Below are 15,899 nucleotides of genomic sequence, written 5' to 3' on the forward strand. Positions count from 1 at the left end.
AGGTTCTGCCTTCTCGTGGATTGAGTCCTTCCTCACAGGGAGGGCACAAGCCGTCCATTTGGCCAATTTCACCGCAGACTTTCGCAAAGTGGAGTGCGGAGTCCCTCAAGGCTCATCACTTTCCCCACTTCTATTTAATTTGTACATCTATCCCCTCATTTTTTCGTTACAGCAGATGGAGGTCACGGTGTTTAACTACGCTGATGATCTCCAGCTAATTTTTAATCTCTCCAATTCCCCTTCATCTGCTTCCAATGTTCAGACCGTAATGACATTCATTCAGGACTGGATGAACTGCAACCACCTCAAACTCAATCCGGACAAGACTGAGTTAGTCCTGACCGGAGGTGGTTGCAGTCCATGGACCCCTGCCCACTGGCCTTTGTCACTTGGTGCTCCCCCTCTTCCTGTTTCTAAGGTCAAAACTCTTGGGATTTTTCTTAACACACAACTCTCTATTCATTCACATGTGAGTTCAGTGGTCTCTGCTTGTTTCTTTTCTCTAAGACTAATTAGGAAAGTATCCCGCTTTTTTTCCCTTCCTGCTTTAAAAATCATTGTGCTGGCCATGGTACTGTCGAGAGTTGACTATGGTAACATCATTTACAATGGAGCTCCAGCATATGCGTTCCATCGCTTGCAGCTCATTCAGAATCAAGCGGCTCGTTTGATCTATGGCTTACCCAAATACCATCGTGCCACTCCCCTGCTTAAAGCTTTGCATTGGCTCCCGGTGAGGGAGCGTGCCCTTTTTAAACTGGGTTGCCTTACCTTTCAGGCTAGATCAGGTACAGCCCCCGAGTTCATTTGCGCCGCCATAAAACCGTACCTCCCAGGTCGTGAACTCCGCTCTGCCCATAGGGCTTTCCTCACCATTCCTCGCTTCAAGAAAAAGAAATCTGGCGGAGCGAAATTTGCTGTTCTCGCCCCGCTTTTCTGGAATTCTCTCACTCCTGCTCTCCGATCTTCTCCTTCATATACACAGTTTCGGAAAGACCTTAAAACCCTGTTATTTGAGCAAGCTTATATTGTCTAGCCCTTCTGCCGACCGCTACTGCATCACTCAAAGCGCCATGAAACCGCATGGTATACGTGCGCTTAACAAATGCTTTTAAATTCAAATTCAAATTCCTGCCAATATTGAATGTGTATACATTACAGAAGCAGCATATACAGAGTCTGGAATTGACAATTTCCTCGACCCCCCTCACCCCTTCCAGCCTCCCTCAGTCAACGCTTCCTCCGATCCCCGTTTGTAAAAGGAAGGTCAATGAGGCTCATTTGCATGGAAAATACCACTTAGGCCCTTAGTGGGTGGTTAAGGGATCTGAAACAAAGACATAAAATCTGAATCGGCTTTCATCCAATCACAAAAAAGCGACACATACGTGCAACTTACATACTGGCTCATTGTAAATTTTCTGAGTGTCCGTGTTACCAATGTTACCATGCTGAGCTATTGTTTCACAGCAGAGAACCACAGGAGAATATAATTAAATCGTTGTCAGGGTTTGTGTCCATGCTGAATCTGCGTGCATTACGGGGCTGCCACATCAAGAGAGTGGAATTGACGCCTTCCTAGGCTCCCCCCCCTGGTTTCCATTACCAAAACTTTCTCCAATCCTAGTTTGTGAAAGGAAGGTAACAGATGCCCATCTGCGTAGAAAAATATCACGTAGGCCCTCAGTAGGTGTTTGAGGCATCTGAACAGCAAAGACAAAACCTGAATCCGCTTTTATGCAAAAGAAAAAGCAACACACAATTACAAAATACATACTGGTGCGTTGTATATTGACTGAGTGCTTGTGTTAGGAATGTGATCTTGGTGAGGTATGTCTATACTTCTACATGTATTTTCAGATGTGTTATTGATTGGAACATGCCACACCTATGAAACACAGCTATATATCTATCTGCATCTTTATTTCATGAATGAAGACAATAGCAAAAACCACAGCCACATGTATGCATGCTTTCAGTGATAAGAGAGTTACAACTGTAACATGTGATGGCTTCCTCCTTTATATTTGACTAGGCTGAACACTGTAAGTAGTTGCAGAATACTGAAGCTGCTACACAAAACTGAGGTTTAACACATTCTGGCACAGGGTTAGTGATTAGGATACTTTGATACATTGTTAGTGCCATCCTACATTAAGTAAATGATACAAGTAAAGGTGTAGTTGTGTTTTAATATGTGCTGTGTTTACATGCATAACACTTGTAAGAGTAGACGCACAAGTAGAAATACAACTGAGTCAGAAGATTATGGACTCTTGTGAACTAGAGACATGCAGTTTGCATTTGAAAAATACACCAAAATGTATATGCCATAGTTGAAGTATACCTTTCCAAAGACTTGTATAAAGTACTGTAATGACTAATGCCTTCGGGAGCACGTTTAAGACTGGATTTTCTTGTAGTAGCTTCAGTATTAAGTGACTAGTCACAGTGTTTGGGGACGTGAAATATAAAGCAACAACTGTACACATGTGACTGTTGTAAGTGTGTTAACCTTATTGAACGTATGCATGTATCCGTTTGTGTTTTGCTAGTTCCCTTTTAGTGCGTTTTTGGTCTTTCTACAGTTTTTTTGGTTGCTTCTACACTTTTATTTCTTTATTCATAATACAAGAGAATAGCAGTATAAATGTAATTAATTTCTCACTAGTTAATATAGATATTGATATGTAGTTTTTTTTCAGATAGTAAAATAGTGTAAAAATCTATTGGAATTTTTTCTTTCAGATATTTACCCAGGGCCCTCCGAATCGGTTCCATGGGTGCCCATGGGTGCCCCCAATCCAAGAATGCACTGTGTGGCGGGCACCATGGGGTGCCCGCCACAGGGTGTACGCTTTTCCCCACCCACCCATTTTCTGCTATGGTATCCTGTGTACGCGTGTGTATGCACCTGTACGCAGGGTCCCATAGACTTTAATGGAAGTCCGAGCGAATCAAGTCCTTATGCTTAAGGACGCATCGTACTCGCTCGCTCGTACGCCCAGAGCACGTATGTCCCTCCCCACATGCTAATATGCACACCTGTCATCCAACAGAGACAGCACACATGAGAGGCCACTCCCTCTGTACACCATAGTATGCACACAAGTAACCTTGGGGTGGGGTCTTAGCAGAGAGGCCAGTCTCTCCCCAAACCCTACAATGCACACCCGTCATCTCAGAGAGAGGTCTCAGAGCAGGGGCCATTCCCTCTCCACAGCTTACTCTACACACCTGTCATGCAACAGAGATAGCTCACATAAAAGGCCACTCCCTGTCTAAACCGTACTATGAACACCTTTACTATTGGGGAGAGATGTTGCGGAGAGGCCACTTTCTTCCCATACCCTGCTATGCACACCTGTCATCCAAGAGAGAGGTCTCAGCGGAGAGGCCAGTCCCTCCACACACCCCACTATGCACACCCGTCATCTGAGAGAGAGGTTTCAGGAGAGGCCAGTCCCTCCACACATCCTTCTGTGCTCATCCATCTTCTGAGAGAGAGGTCTCCGAGGAAAGACCAGTCCTTCCCCACACATGCTATGCACACCCGTAATTCAAGAGAGGGGTCTCAGCAGAGAGGGCAGTCCCTCCTCACACACTACTATGCACATCTGTTATCCAATAGGGAGAGCACACATGAAAGGCCACTCCGTATCCTGATCCAAGTATGCACACTTGTAACTTTGGAGAGAGGCCTTAACAGTGAGGCCATTCTCTCCCCACACCCTACTGCACACACCTGTCATCCAAGAGAGGTCTCAGCAGAGGGACCAGTTCATCCCCACACTCCACTACACACCCATCATAAAAGAGAGATAGCTAACTTTATATGGTGCAAAAGAGTAGCAGGGCTCTCATAAATAAGCCCCTAAATTTATTGTGGGCCATAATTTTTCTTCTAAGCCATGGTCAATTATTAGCTTAGGCTCTGTTTAAAGTGGAGCCTGGACGAATCGGTCCTGGCCCCATCATAGTTTGATTTTAATTTTATAAAGCATTCAGTTATTCTCTAAAGGGGTGCATTTGTGCTAATTCCAAAGATGCAAATATCAGATTCCTATCCTTACAACAAGACAGTGAATAAATGGTTTTTCTTTCAGTTTACTGAAATGTGGTCAAGCACCCTTCACTCAGTAGACTTAGAAAGTAGTTCTTACAAGCCTTAGCTGTAACTACACCAAGGAGCACTCACTCTGCCAGGAGCTTCTAAATTAAGGAATGGAAACTAATCAGAGAGAACTGGAATTAAAGGTCCTCAGCGGATTATAAACTGAAAAAAGAGAAGACAATTGCTGGAAGGAGAAGTATAAATGACTGTGATAAAAACAGAGGGCCATATGTACAATGAAGTGGCGTAGAAAAGCGTTAGCCTTCCTGGCTTAATGCCTCTCTCTGCCACTTCAGAAACGCAAGGCTGCACCATATTTACAAGAATGTGGTGCAGCCTTGCATTTCCCCTGTGATGGCGCTAAGTTTAGCAACTTAGCGCCAACGCAGGCACCCTTACGCCATAGTGCAAGGGTGTCTGCGTGCAGGGGAGGATTGTTTATGTGTAGGAAGGTGTCCCTTCCTGCACATAAACAATCCTAACATCCATTCTGTCATTTTCATGTGTGTTGCTTCATGCAGCACCCATGAAAGTGACAAAATGGCATTTGTTTCAAAGGTTTCTTTATGTACAGGAAGGAACACCTTCCTGTACATAAACAAACCATGGCATTTTGCTTTTACCATTTGTGCTGCACAAGTCAGCACACATGGAAAAAGCAAAAACGAGGAGAGATAATGCATTTCTCCTCGTTTAGCCAATTTAAGACCAGGTTTTCCCTGGTCTTAATTTTGGCACTGCCTCCTATGTACGCCACCCTTGTAGGAGGCAGCATCAAAATGAATGGGTGTTGCGGTGGAACGCCCATCACAACACCCACTGCCCACCCCTTTCATGCTAACGATTGCGTGAAAGGGGACCTTATGTAAGAGTTAAGCCACGGTAAGTGGCTTAACGCTGCCTTGTACATAAGGCACAGCCTCTATCGTCACCACGACGTCGGAAAAAGTGACATGGTGATAGGGGCTTGTATTCCCAGAGAGATTTAAAAGCACTCAGCTTTTGTATGGACTGTCGATGAAAATAAATTGAGTGCGAGCGCCTATTTAGGCCCAAGAATGGGTGAACCATCTGTTTTGAACAAGTTGAAGTCTGTTCGTCAAGTAGCCTCAAAGCCTTTGTGAGGGCCATGTATCCGAGGGCCTCCAGTACGCTTTGAGTCTAAATTAAACCGACTGTCACTGTAAAGGTCCAGGCTGCAGGACATGCTGCCGATCTCTACTGACCTGACTACTTATACGGAGGTGCAAACTTTAGATGCTATTAACAAGATATGCCTTGACGACAATCTTTAATTAGAAGTACTTGCATCCAATCTCATTTGATCAAAATACTGAATAGATTTTCTGTAATGTCCAAGGGAGAAAACCCCAGCCTCCAAAAAAAGAGGAAGATGAAATAAGGTCTTGAGACTGTGAGTGCAATGCTAAAAGTCAAAGGCACAGAGACTTGAACATGATAGTTTTGGCAGAAGAGGGAAGGACGTCTTCCGGGTATGAACTCATACTAAAAAATTATGCAATTAAACATACACATTATTTCTTCAGAAATTTCGATTACAAAAGCATTTACGCTAAATATGTTTAAAATGTTTTATATTTCTAACAAATGAAAACAATTCCATTCAAAATTGAAACGATTATCAGTAAACATTTATGATCCGAAAAACGGAATGAAGAATGAACTCGAATCGATAGAACACATAAGCTCATTATTTTAAAAATACGATGCTGTTGAAATGGATGATTAATCTTATGGTTCTGTTTGAGTTTGATATTTTCGAACACCTAAGTAGTTTGATCATTTAATCTCCTAATTAATGAGTTCATATAGTTTTATTTGCAAATAAATTGCAACTTCTCGCTGTGCAATAATGCAATTTCCAAACAAAACATTTTACTACCACACGTTTGCCTATAAACATATTTATAAATAAATATGGCTGGTATGTACCACACTTAACAAGTAAAAGTAGAAAAAGTTTTAAACCAGCGCATGCATGGACAGTTCATCTATGCAGACTGGGAAGAAATGATCACACGTCTCTGCTTGCTTCAATTGCAAAAGGCCACTTTCTTCAAAGCAAACAGAGATTCTATTTCTCATTTTCTCTTGCATTCAGCACTGTTTCTTAGCAGAAAATACATCCTTGTGTCCATTTTGGATGAGGCCATTTTTGCGCTAAGAAAAAAGTGCTAAATTCAGAATTACTGTTCTTAAATAATCTCACTGAAATTTTGGTAATTATGCATTATTATGCTATACAGAATTATGCGAGTTACGCCCTTTAACCTTGCCATGAGTCCTTGCGGTCCTCACTCTGGAATCCAGAATATTTTGGCTGATCCTGCCCACCCTTGGACCAGGCCCTCCTCCTTGCCCCAAATCTTGCCTCCATTGTCCTTTTTTCCCCTTAAACTCCAGCTTTGACCCAATCAGGTTACTAGTTTTGCCTTGCCTCACTTGCCCTTTGGTGACAGCATAAATACCCCAAATCACATCCACAGTGCCACCCAACCTTTCAATCCTCTTGTATGTACCAGGGTGAGCAGTGGGCTTTCTTTCAATGGTCAGCACGGGAAAACAGTGCCTCTCATGAGCCCAACATAAGTGACATTAAGGGATGGCCGCCATGTCAGTGCGTTTTACCTCCCCTTCCTCTCAACTTCTCTATGGGTGGAGCGTGGTTGCATGGAGCGCACTTGCGGGTCCCACACGAGGAACCGAGATTGGAAGGCAATTACCCACTTGGTTTGGGAGCAGAAGGCTGCTTTATTCCTAGCCCTTCGACTGAGCCGGTCAAACTACCCTGCCAACTGTACTAACATAAAACTCTAACCTATCCTACCCTCTATGTAACTCCCAACCCAACATTCCACCCCTGAGAAAGCTTCTGAAACTGCACATAACCTTTCACCATGCCATGAGTGCTTATAGCCCTTTCTCCGGAATCCACAGTTTTCTTCCCAAGCCTGCCCACCCTTGGGCCAGGCCTTCCTCCTTGACCCAAATCTTTTCTCCATTGTCCTTTCTTTACCCTTACATCTCCATCTTTTACATAACCAAGTCCACAGTTTTTCAACCAGGAAGACCCTTGTAAGAGGTGCCATTTCTGTCTCTCCATCAAATCAGAACACTTTGCATTCCACAACCCACTCATCCAACGCCCTTGTGAATGCTTCCAAATATGTATTATTCCTCTGCTCAGAGAGATGCCCCCATTAACAAGGATGGAGTCTCGAACACTATGCCCCAGTGCAATTTTACCCAAACTCCTTTCACCCATACATGGTATTTAATAAGCAACATGAAAATGACCCACAAACAAGTTGCTGCTCCTCTATCCGGGTACTTTTTCAACCACGGCAACATCGCTTCTGGATTTATCGCAATATTTGCTCTTTGCTGCCAATACCTTGTTGTCCCTCACCTCCTTACCATTGGCACTTGGTTACACTTGGTTATGCACTGCAGCACTGAATGCTAGCGCCGCAAAGGTCATGGCAAAAATTGCAAGGGGGTACCCGACCTATGAAAATATTCCAACACGCCTGTGGGACCTTACCGGCTTGCCCCTACCACATCTCCCTGGTTGGGTCGATTCAGAAAGAACCTGTAGGGAACGGGTAAACAGCTTGCAGTATGTGTCCACTGCACCAGCCAAGTAAGGAGAGGATGTGGTCCTTCGGCTGCGCTGCGGCCCCAGGTGCAGGAAACCAGGGATCGAGCCTCGAGGTCGCGTCCACATCCTGTGATTCTGGGCAAATCACTTATCTCCCCGTGCCAGAATGTGTAATGTAAATACGGTGCTATGTAAAGTGCTCCAATACCTTCGGGTCGAGTTCGCGCTATCTAAATATGCAACAAAAAATAAAGTATCATATACCCTTGTCACAACTCCCGGCCTAAGTCCAGCCACAATTTTCCGGATATTGTACTCCTCCATGATCTGAACAGCTCATCAGACCACAGCCAAGCCAGACCCCCCAAAACGGATGCTGGCAATCCTGATAACATCCAAATATTTCCACGACACTATGCTTAGCTCTGATTTTATTCTGGTGCAGATCATGAACTCCTCTGTCCACATGCCACTGTTCATAGGCACTTTCAGTCTCTTAATCAGTTCTCTCTCTTCTGACTTCAAACGCTCTTATTCTGCATTTCGTTCTTCAGGGGCTTGAATATATCTAAATATTAACTAGCCCAAATCTTTTCTGTGGTCACCTGCATCAGGTGACCTCCCAATGGGTACCCTATTTTCATATATGGGAGCACCACATGTATCCCTTTCGCACTCCGCTTCTGGCCTTGCTCCACGCCATGACGTCACCCATCGGAATGTCTGCTGCAGGCCCACCCTCTTTTTGCCCAACTTGGGTGCTACCAGTGCTTTGACTCCTGAGTAACCAGTCAATGTCTACCCTCCACCTGTCCTCACTGAGACCTCTGGTCCCCTGCCGTGAACCTGTGCACCTCACCTCAGTACATTTCCCACCTTCCTCCTTTTCCTTTGCGCGATTAAGAACCACTCCCACGATTTTCACCAAACATTCTGCATTCGCTCAAACTCAGACACTTCCAGATCCCCCAAATGCACCCTGAACCCTTGTTGTCCCCAGTCACACCCACCACGCGTTCCCTCACTCTTCCCAAGCTGCCACTCAATCCTCATCATACTCACATCCCAGTACATAGCTCCTGGACCACCAGCTTTCATCTTGACTGGACTGCTTGCCATTGTCCAATTATTGGCCCGTTCTGTGAGATTCCCTGGCATGCCTCTTGTCCCACCATCTGCCTTTTTCCGCTGGGGCTACCATCCCCACTGCTTGAAGATTCACATGCTGTACACTCTGTTCCAGGGCTACACCCCCTGACATCCCCTCTGCTTATTAGTACTGAGTCTGGGCATTCATTACTTGAAGACTAAGGTCACTCCCTCTTGCTTTCAAGTTTCTCACATTCTGAGGGACGCCCCTCTAAACCCTGTGAGTCCAGTAGCCTTGTGCCATGCCGCCTGTTTCACCCCTCTCTGAGCATCAACAGCTCCATTAATTTCACCACCACAGAACTGTGAGCACCTAGTGCTTCACCACCTGTACAGACTTACTACATACCAACTCTTCACATGTGGCTCCCTGCAAAGGCCCCCAGACTAAGCATAACCCTTTATGTCTCCTCCAGCTACCTCTGACCCTGTGACACCACCAGGTGAACCCCACAGAATCCTGAACTCTCCTTTTAGAGCGCGAGCCCATCCTGAGGCCCTTGTCCTGAAGTATAAAACTCTTTGCCAAACTCCGACTTCTCGGGCCTCCCATCGTCCATCGGAGGCCCTGCCCTGACAACGGCCCACATGAGATGACACGGTCCACCCTCTCGTTCATCCCAGGGCCCTGCAGATCCACCATGCCAATGAATTGAAAGACTGCTGGGCACTACCAAGTCAACTGCACCCCTCCTCCTGTTCGGTCCTCCCCGGGATATAGGGACTCAGTGCCTTCTGGTGGGGTCAGTTTCTGCAGCACTCATTCCTCTTTCGTTATCCAGTGTGTAAATCCACAATGCTCCGCTGTTTTTACGGGAATCTCTTACAGGTCGTGCTACACTATCTGGCTGCCAAGGCCTCTCCACGCTGAGGAGGGTACCAATAGGAACCCTCCAGCTGGGGTTTGTCCCGGACACCAAAGCACTACAGCCCAGCTCCCAGCCCACATCAGGACCACTAGGGACTGTGTGACTAGCATCTGCACCCAGCTACCTGGCTTCACTTAAACACCTGGTCCAGAACTGGTCCACCCTGGTGGTTTCACCCACACCGTCAGGGTGGAATGAGACATGTCCCCCACAATTCCATAGCTGGGTTCGTCCACACTGTCTACATCTTAGGAATGGCACTTGCTGTTCACACAATGCAAGTGCTGCCCGCCAGAGCGGCCATGAGTTGAAGGCCTCCTGCCAGTGTAGTCACACTCACGGGGTGGGGGAGATACCCCCAGCCTCCAAGATCAAAAGCGTGAGCTGAATCTCCAGTTCAGTAGGGTAGCAAACTGCTGCAGCGGTGCACACTGAATAAAAAAAACTTATGCAGGAATAATAAATGCATGATCTCTGTGCACTCACAACTCGCCGGTCAGCACATAGCATGCCCGAAGGCCAAGTAAACCGAGACTCTGCCAGTACTTCAGGGGTTCAGTCCTTTCAACTGTAGATACAGTAAAAAGAGCCTCCGCCGCGCTGGACACGACCAGCATCAAGGGGTGGCTGCACAGCCACCATATCAACACGTTGCGCCTCCTCTTTCCGTCAATCTCCAGGGCTTGGAACTCGCTTGCACTTCCCATTCACGGGGCCCAGATTGTGCAAGGCAGTAAAATACTATTGTCTGGATAAAATTGGTTGTTTATGTCTTGTCTGAGCATTGAGAAATTAGAAGATGATGTGAAAAATAATTTCTGCATAACTGTTATGCTCTTCCAGATCTTTTTTAGATAGAGTTTCTTTATCAGATCCAGTAGACACCAGAAACGTAATGTTGTTTTTTTCACAAAAAAGACAGCTGACTGTGGGGAAACGATGAATAACTCCAGATGTTGTGGTCTCATTGAGGTTAAGAAACTGGAAGAATGACTACACTTACTTCAGCTCAAAATAATTCAATAAATTAAAAAACAATTGAGACTGCCTGACAAGCAGGTGGCGGTCCAACCACCGCATTAGGATGCGACCGCCAGGCTGATGGTCGTAAAGTGCTCCTTGTCATGGCGGCGCATGATCTGCTGCTAAAGAAAAGGGCGGTAGCACAAACCGCCATGATAAAGAGCATCTCCTGCAAGCTCTTTGAGAGTGTGCCATGCATCATGTAATGAATGGCACACAGTGCATGGAGGTGAGTGGGTGCACCACATGTGTCATCAGGGCCCCTTTTCCATGGCCAAAAATGGACGTGGGCCCTGTTTGGCATTCCTAATATCCTTTTTCAACAGCCTGTACATGGCAGTCTTCCGGCCATGAACAGGCTGTTGGAAAGAGTTGGCCAAATTCCGACCCATCCTGGGTCGTGACTCTGACTCCGACCACTGTGGTCCGACCTCCAGCATTAAAATGCGACGGACAGACCAAAAGGCTGTCGGCGGCCAGACCGTCTCTGACAGCTGGTCAATGGCAGTCTGACCGCCATCAAAATGCGGACCTAAATGTTTGGTGTCTGAGAAATTGTAATTACAAATTCTATTCAATGATAAAGTCAGATTTGGAGTTACAATTTTGAAAAAGCCACTTTTAGAAAGTTGACATTTTCCTAAACAAACTATTTGGTGCATGCCGCCTGGTCTAAAAAGTACGAAAGAGAAACAGAACTACAATATGAGGATACGATGGGAAAGCTACTCATGCAAGATTAATGAGGTACATGAATATAAACAGAAAATATACCCATACAATAATTACCTATGTCAATAATGAGATCAGGTTTCACACATTAGAGTACAGAGGAAAAAGGAGAACGGACATATATATAAAATCTACCATATACCAGATCCCTGTCTCAAGTATGAGGAAACATGAAACGCTGCCATCTTTGTGACATGACAGTGGAAATTCTTTGTATTAGGTAAAAAAATACACTGTAAACATAGAAGAAGTAAAATAAATATTCAAACATGTGCCATATGGTTAGGGTTCTATGAAGAGTTCTCCCATCATATCCATATATTGTGGCTTCTATCTTTCACTCCCAACTTTTCCTCTTCAAATGTTTTTCTACATATTAATATGATTCACGTGTCCCCTAGTTCTGGACAAATCCTACTGCTGATATCTTTGGACCTTCCTCACACAACATGACAAATATTATTACACTGCCCTATGGATAGTTTCACGCTCATTCCCATACACAGACAGTCATTTCTGTGTTTAAACTGGCACACAGGCATGAACACACTTATTACAGACAATAAAATGGCAACCACACAAACACAATATGGTGAAAGTTTGCATTCTTCAAACAGTTTTTTTAGTTTATTTAGAACATAATAAGGCAATGGGATAAGGAACAGCAGTATACAGTAAATAATCCATAAGTTATACATAACTAGGCAATAAAAGACAACTAGAACAGAGGGAAATTAAATAAGGTCTAAAAACAAGAAAAGTTTGGTAGTACAAAAATAAGAAAACAAATGCATTATATGTAATTTACATACATAACTGAATTATCAAGCAATATATTTAATTATTTTAAATGGAGATAGAAGGAAAGTTAAGGAGGATGAAGAACATCCTGTTGGATAGTTGTGCATGTTGAGGAGTGTTGTGCACTATCGTCTAAGAACTGTGCAACGGGGGACCACAAGATCTGGCGTTTCAGAGCTAGAGACATGAGCAAGACGTAACTTGTGTCCAGTCTATGATTTTAGCAAACCGCCTACCACCAAGCTTGAAATGACAACTTAGTTGAATCCTTCCAATGCTTGGTGATCTGTTGGAAAGCCGCTGCCAACAAAAGATAAAAAATACGAGTGTCATATGAGGTTGAGGCCCAAGCTTCAGATATGCTACCTCTAAATATATTTCTATTCCTAGAATAGAAAAGGGGACTGCAGTGTGAAAAATTGAATCAGCCTGAGCCCAGACCAGTGTCCAAAAGTGCATCACAGAAGGGCAAGTAAAAAGTAAATGTTTTAAATCCGCTTGTGTCAAATAGCATGTCCAGAATGTGTCCGCTGTAGCAGAATGCATTGTGTGCAAAGGAGTAGGAGTCAATAGAAGTCTGTCATGTATAAAGAAAAGGGACTGTGTGGTATTTGCTGCCCTAGATGATTTTCTGATTTTATTCCAAATTTTTGCCCAGAAAGGAATTGACTAGTCGACTGCTAAGTCGGGCTTCCAGGCCAACTCTACCTTTGTTTTAGCTCTGTTAGAGTTGGAGGGAAGTAAATAGGAATGAATAGCAGGTGCTCTTGCAGAAGAGTTTAACAGAGTGAACCAGAGATTATTAGTAGATAATGCTGAAGATAGAGAAAGTTGACTCAGTTTATAAGCGATACAAAGGGCACTATGAAATACTCTGTATTTGCTCTCAAATGTTAAGGGCAAATCAAATGTATGAGAGTTGGGAAAATTATAAGAAAGTATCATGCTCACAAAGTTGGTGCACCAAGATTAAACATTTTTTCTACAAGATTTCCAGCAAATTGGTGTATTATTGAGTATATATTTGTTGTGCCAAATGTAAGATCTAAGAAAAGTATTAAAATCTTTGGGGTTGTAATAAAGAGTGGAATCCAATAATTTACATGAGTGCTTAAGAATAGGCGTAGAAAGAGACTGTGGCTTGTGAGTGAAATATTCCTTAAAAGAGAAGGGGAGGAGAAAGGAATTCTCCACATCCAACTATAATAGGCCTGGCGTCGTGGAGTCAGAAAGCCACATAGATGATTAGACGTAATTAAAGACGTAATAGAAATACCTTGTGATAGTTGGGAAAGTCTGGGAATTTAACCCCTCTTTCTGATTTTGGATGAGTTAATTTGAGTAAGGACATGCAAGATTTTTTATGATTCCAAAGGAACGAGATGAGGATAGAGTTAATCTTCTTAAAGTATTTAAAAGGTATGGACATCGGGAGATTTGATATAGGGAACAATACAATGGAGCTCAGCATATTTTTAATATATCCATTCGATCCCACCAGGAAAGATGGAGTGGATGCCATCTAGTGGTTAAAGTGGTTATTTTATGTACAACTGTTTCTAGATTTATAGAAAATGAAGAAGAGACATTGGGTATGAACCACAAACCATATTTAATGTGTTGAGGATTCCATGTAAATTACTATATGAAACAGCCTCTTGCAAAAAAGCTGTCAGGGACGATATAGGTTGTGAGAGGAAAAATCGGACATCATCTGCAAATGCCGCAAATTTAAACTGCAAACAATTGAAGGGAACCCCATTAATATCTTGATTCTTCCGCAAGCGAGAAAGAAAAGGTTTGAGTGCTGAATTAAAAAGAAAAGTTGAAAGTAGACAGTCTTGGCGTACACCTCTGCCCAAGGAAAAATAAGAGGAAGTAAGGCCATTGGCACAGATAGCTGCTCTTGGGACAGAATACGGAGAGAAACAAGGGAAATACTTTTTCGGCCAAAGCAAAACCAACGAAGAGTGTGGAAGAGAAAGGGCCAATCGACATGACCAAACGCCTTCTCGGCATCTAAAGCAATCGCTGCAACCGACTCAGTTTTAATAGGAGATTTGGAAAGAATATAAAAAAAGACGAGTGTTATCTGAAAGATCTCTTCCTTTGACAAAACCTAACTGTTCCTTACCAAGCAGATCAGTAAGATAGGAATCAAGTCTCAGGGCTAAAGCTTTAGAAAATATATTGGAGTCAACATTGACCAGTGAGATTGGCCTGTAATTTTTGCAGAAATGATGGTCCTTACCTTTTTTAGGGATAAGACAAATTAAAGCATCTAAAAAGAAACCAGCAGAAGTAACTTAGAAAAATGCAATTAAAATTCAGCAGTAAAACCATCAGGACCAGGGGCCTTATCTTTTTTTAGTGTGTTCAGTGCAATGTGTAATTCGGATTGTGAGATATCATCTTCCAACAGTGAGAGGTCAATTCATTTGTTTGCAGATCTGTGAATAGAGGAAAGAAGTTGAGAGATATTGAGGTCAGAAGTCACATTTTCAGGTGTACACAAGGACTTGTAATATTGAACAAATTCATCCAAAATCTCTGTATCTTATATCTCTGTGTTTGAGTTGTATCAATAATAGAATCAATATTACATTTGTTGTTCTTAACCTTAAGGTAATTCGGCAATAATTTGCCTGTCTTATTCTGACCACCATAACATTTTGCACTAGATATTAAAAGGAACAAAGAGGCATTTTCTGTGGATTCTTTGTTAAACTGGAGTTTAGCGCGAATACATTCAGATAAACAATCTTTTGATTTGAAAGTATAAAATGAGTGATGCAGTCTCTTTATCTGGGCTAAAAGGTCAGTTGTATCAGTACGTGATGCTTTTTGCTTCTTAGCAACATATGAGATAATAAAAGCACATGCTGTTGCCTTAAAAGCATCCCAGATCATATGAAAGGGCAAGTCCTCCATTCTATCAAAGTAAAAATAATCCTGAAAAAACAACTCAAAGGAGAAGGTGAAATCAGGATCTAGGAGGAGGGAGTTATTAAAACGCCACCTGCAGGGAGCACGAGAACAGAGAGGGAGATCCAATTGAAGGGAAACAGGGGCATGGTCAGAAATTACAATTGATCCAATGTCTGCAGAATGCAGAGACTGTGAGATATTTTGTGTGATGCAAAAAAATAATCAATTCAGAGTTGAGTTTGGTGGGCAGAAGAAAAGTAAGTATATTCTCTCAGTGTAGGGTTACAAAGCCGCCAGGCATCTACGAGCTTCCATTGCTTAATAGTTTGGACAAAATTATTGTGGGTACTGTTTGGTATAAAAGCAACCTTGGAATTATGATCTATAAAGGGATCATCTATGTGGTTACAAACACCAGCTAGAATAAAATTTGCCTCAGGTTATTTAGCAAAAATCAGATTCAGGCCCGACCAAAAATGAGAGTCGTTGATCGTAGGGGCATAAATATTTAACAAAGAGACTGAATCTTTCCCAATTGATAGTTTAGTATACAACCATCTACCAACATCATCCGAATCTTGAGAAACCAGCTTAGCACACAACGACTTATGATAGCATAATAACTCCATTCCTTTTACCATCACCTGGGGAAAAAAAACAT

The sequence above is a fragment of the Triturus cristatus genome, chromosome 5_2 (genome assembly GCF_964204655.1).
Source record: "Triturus cristatus chromosome 5_2, aTriCri1.1, whole genome shotgun sequence".
Lineage (NCBI taxonomy): Eukaryota > Metazoa > Chordata > Amphibia > Caudata > Salamandridae > Triturus > Triturus cristatus.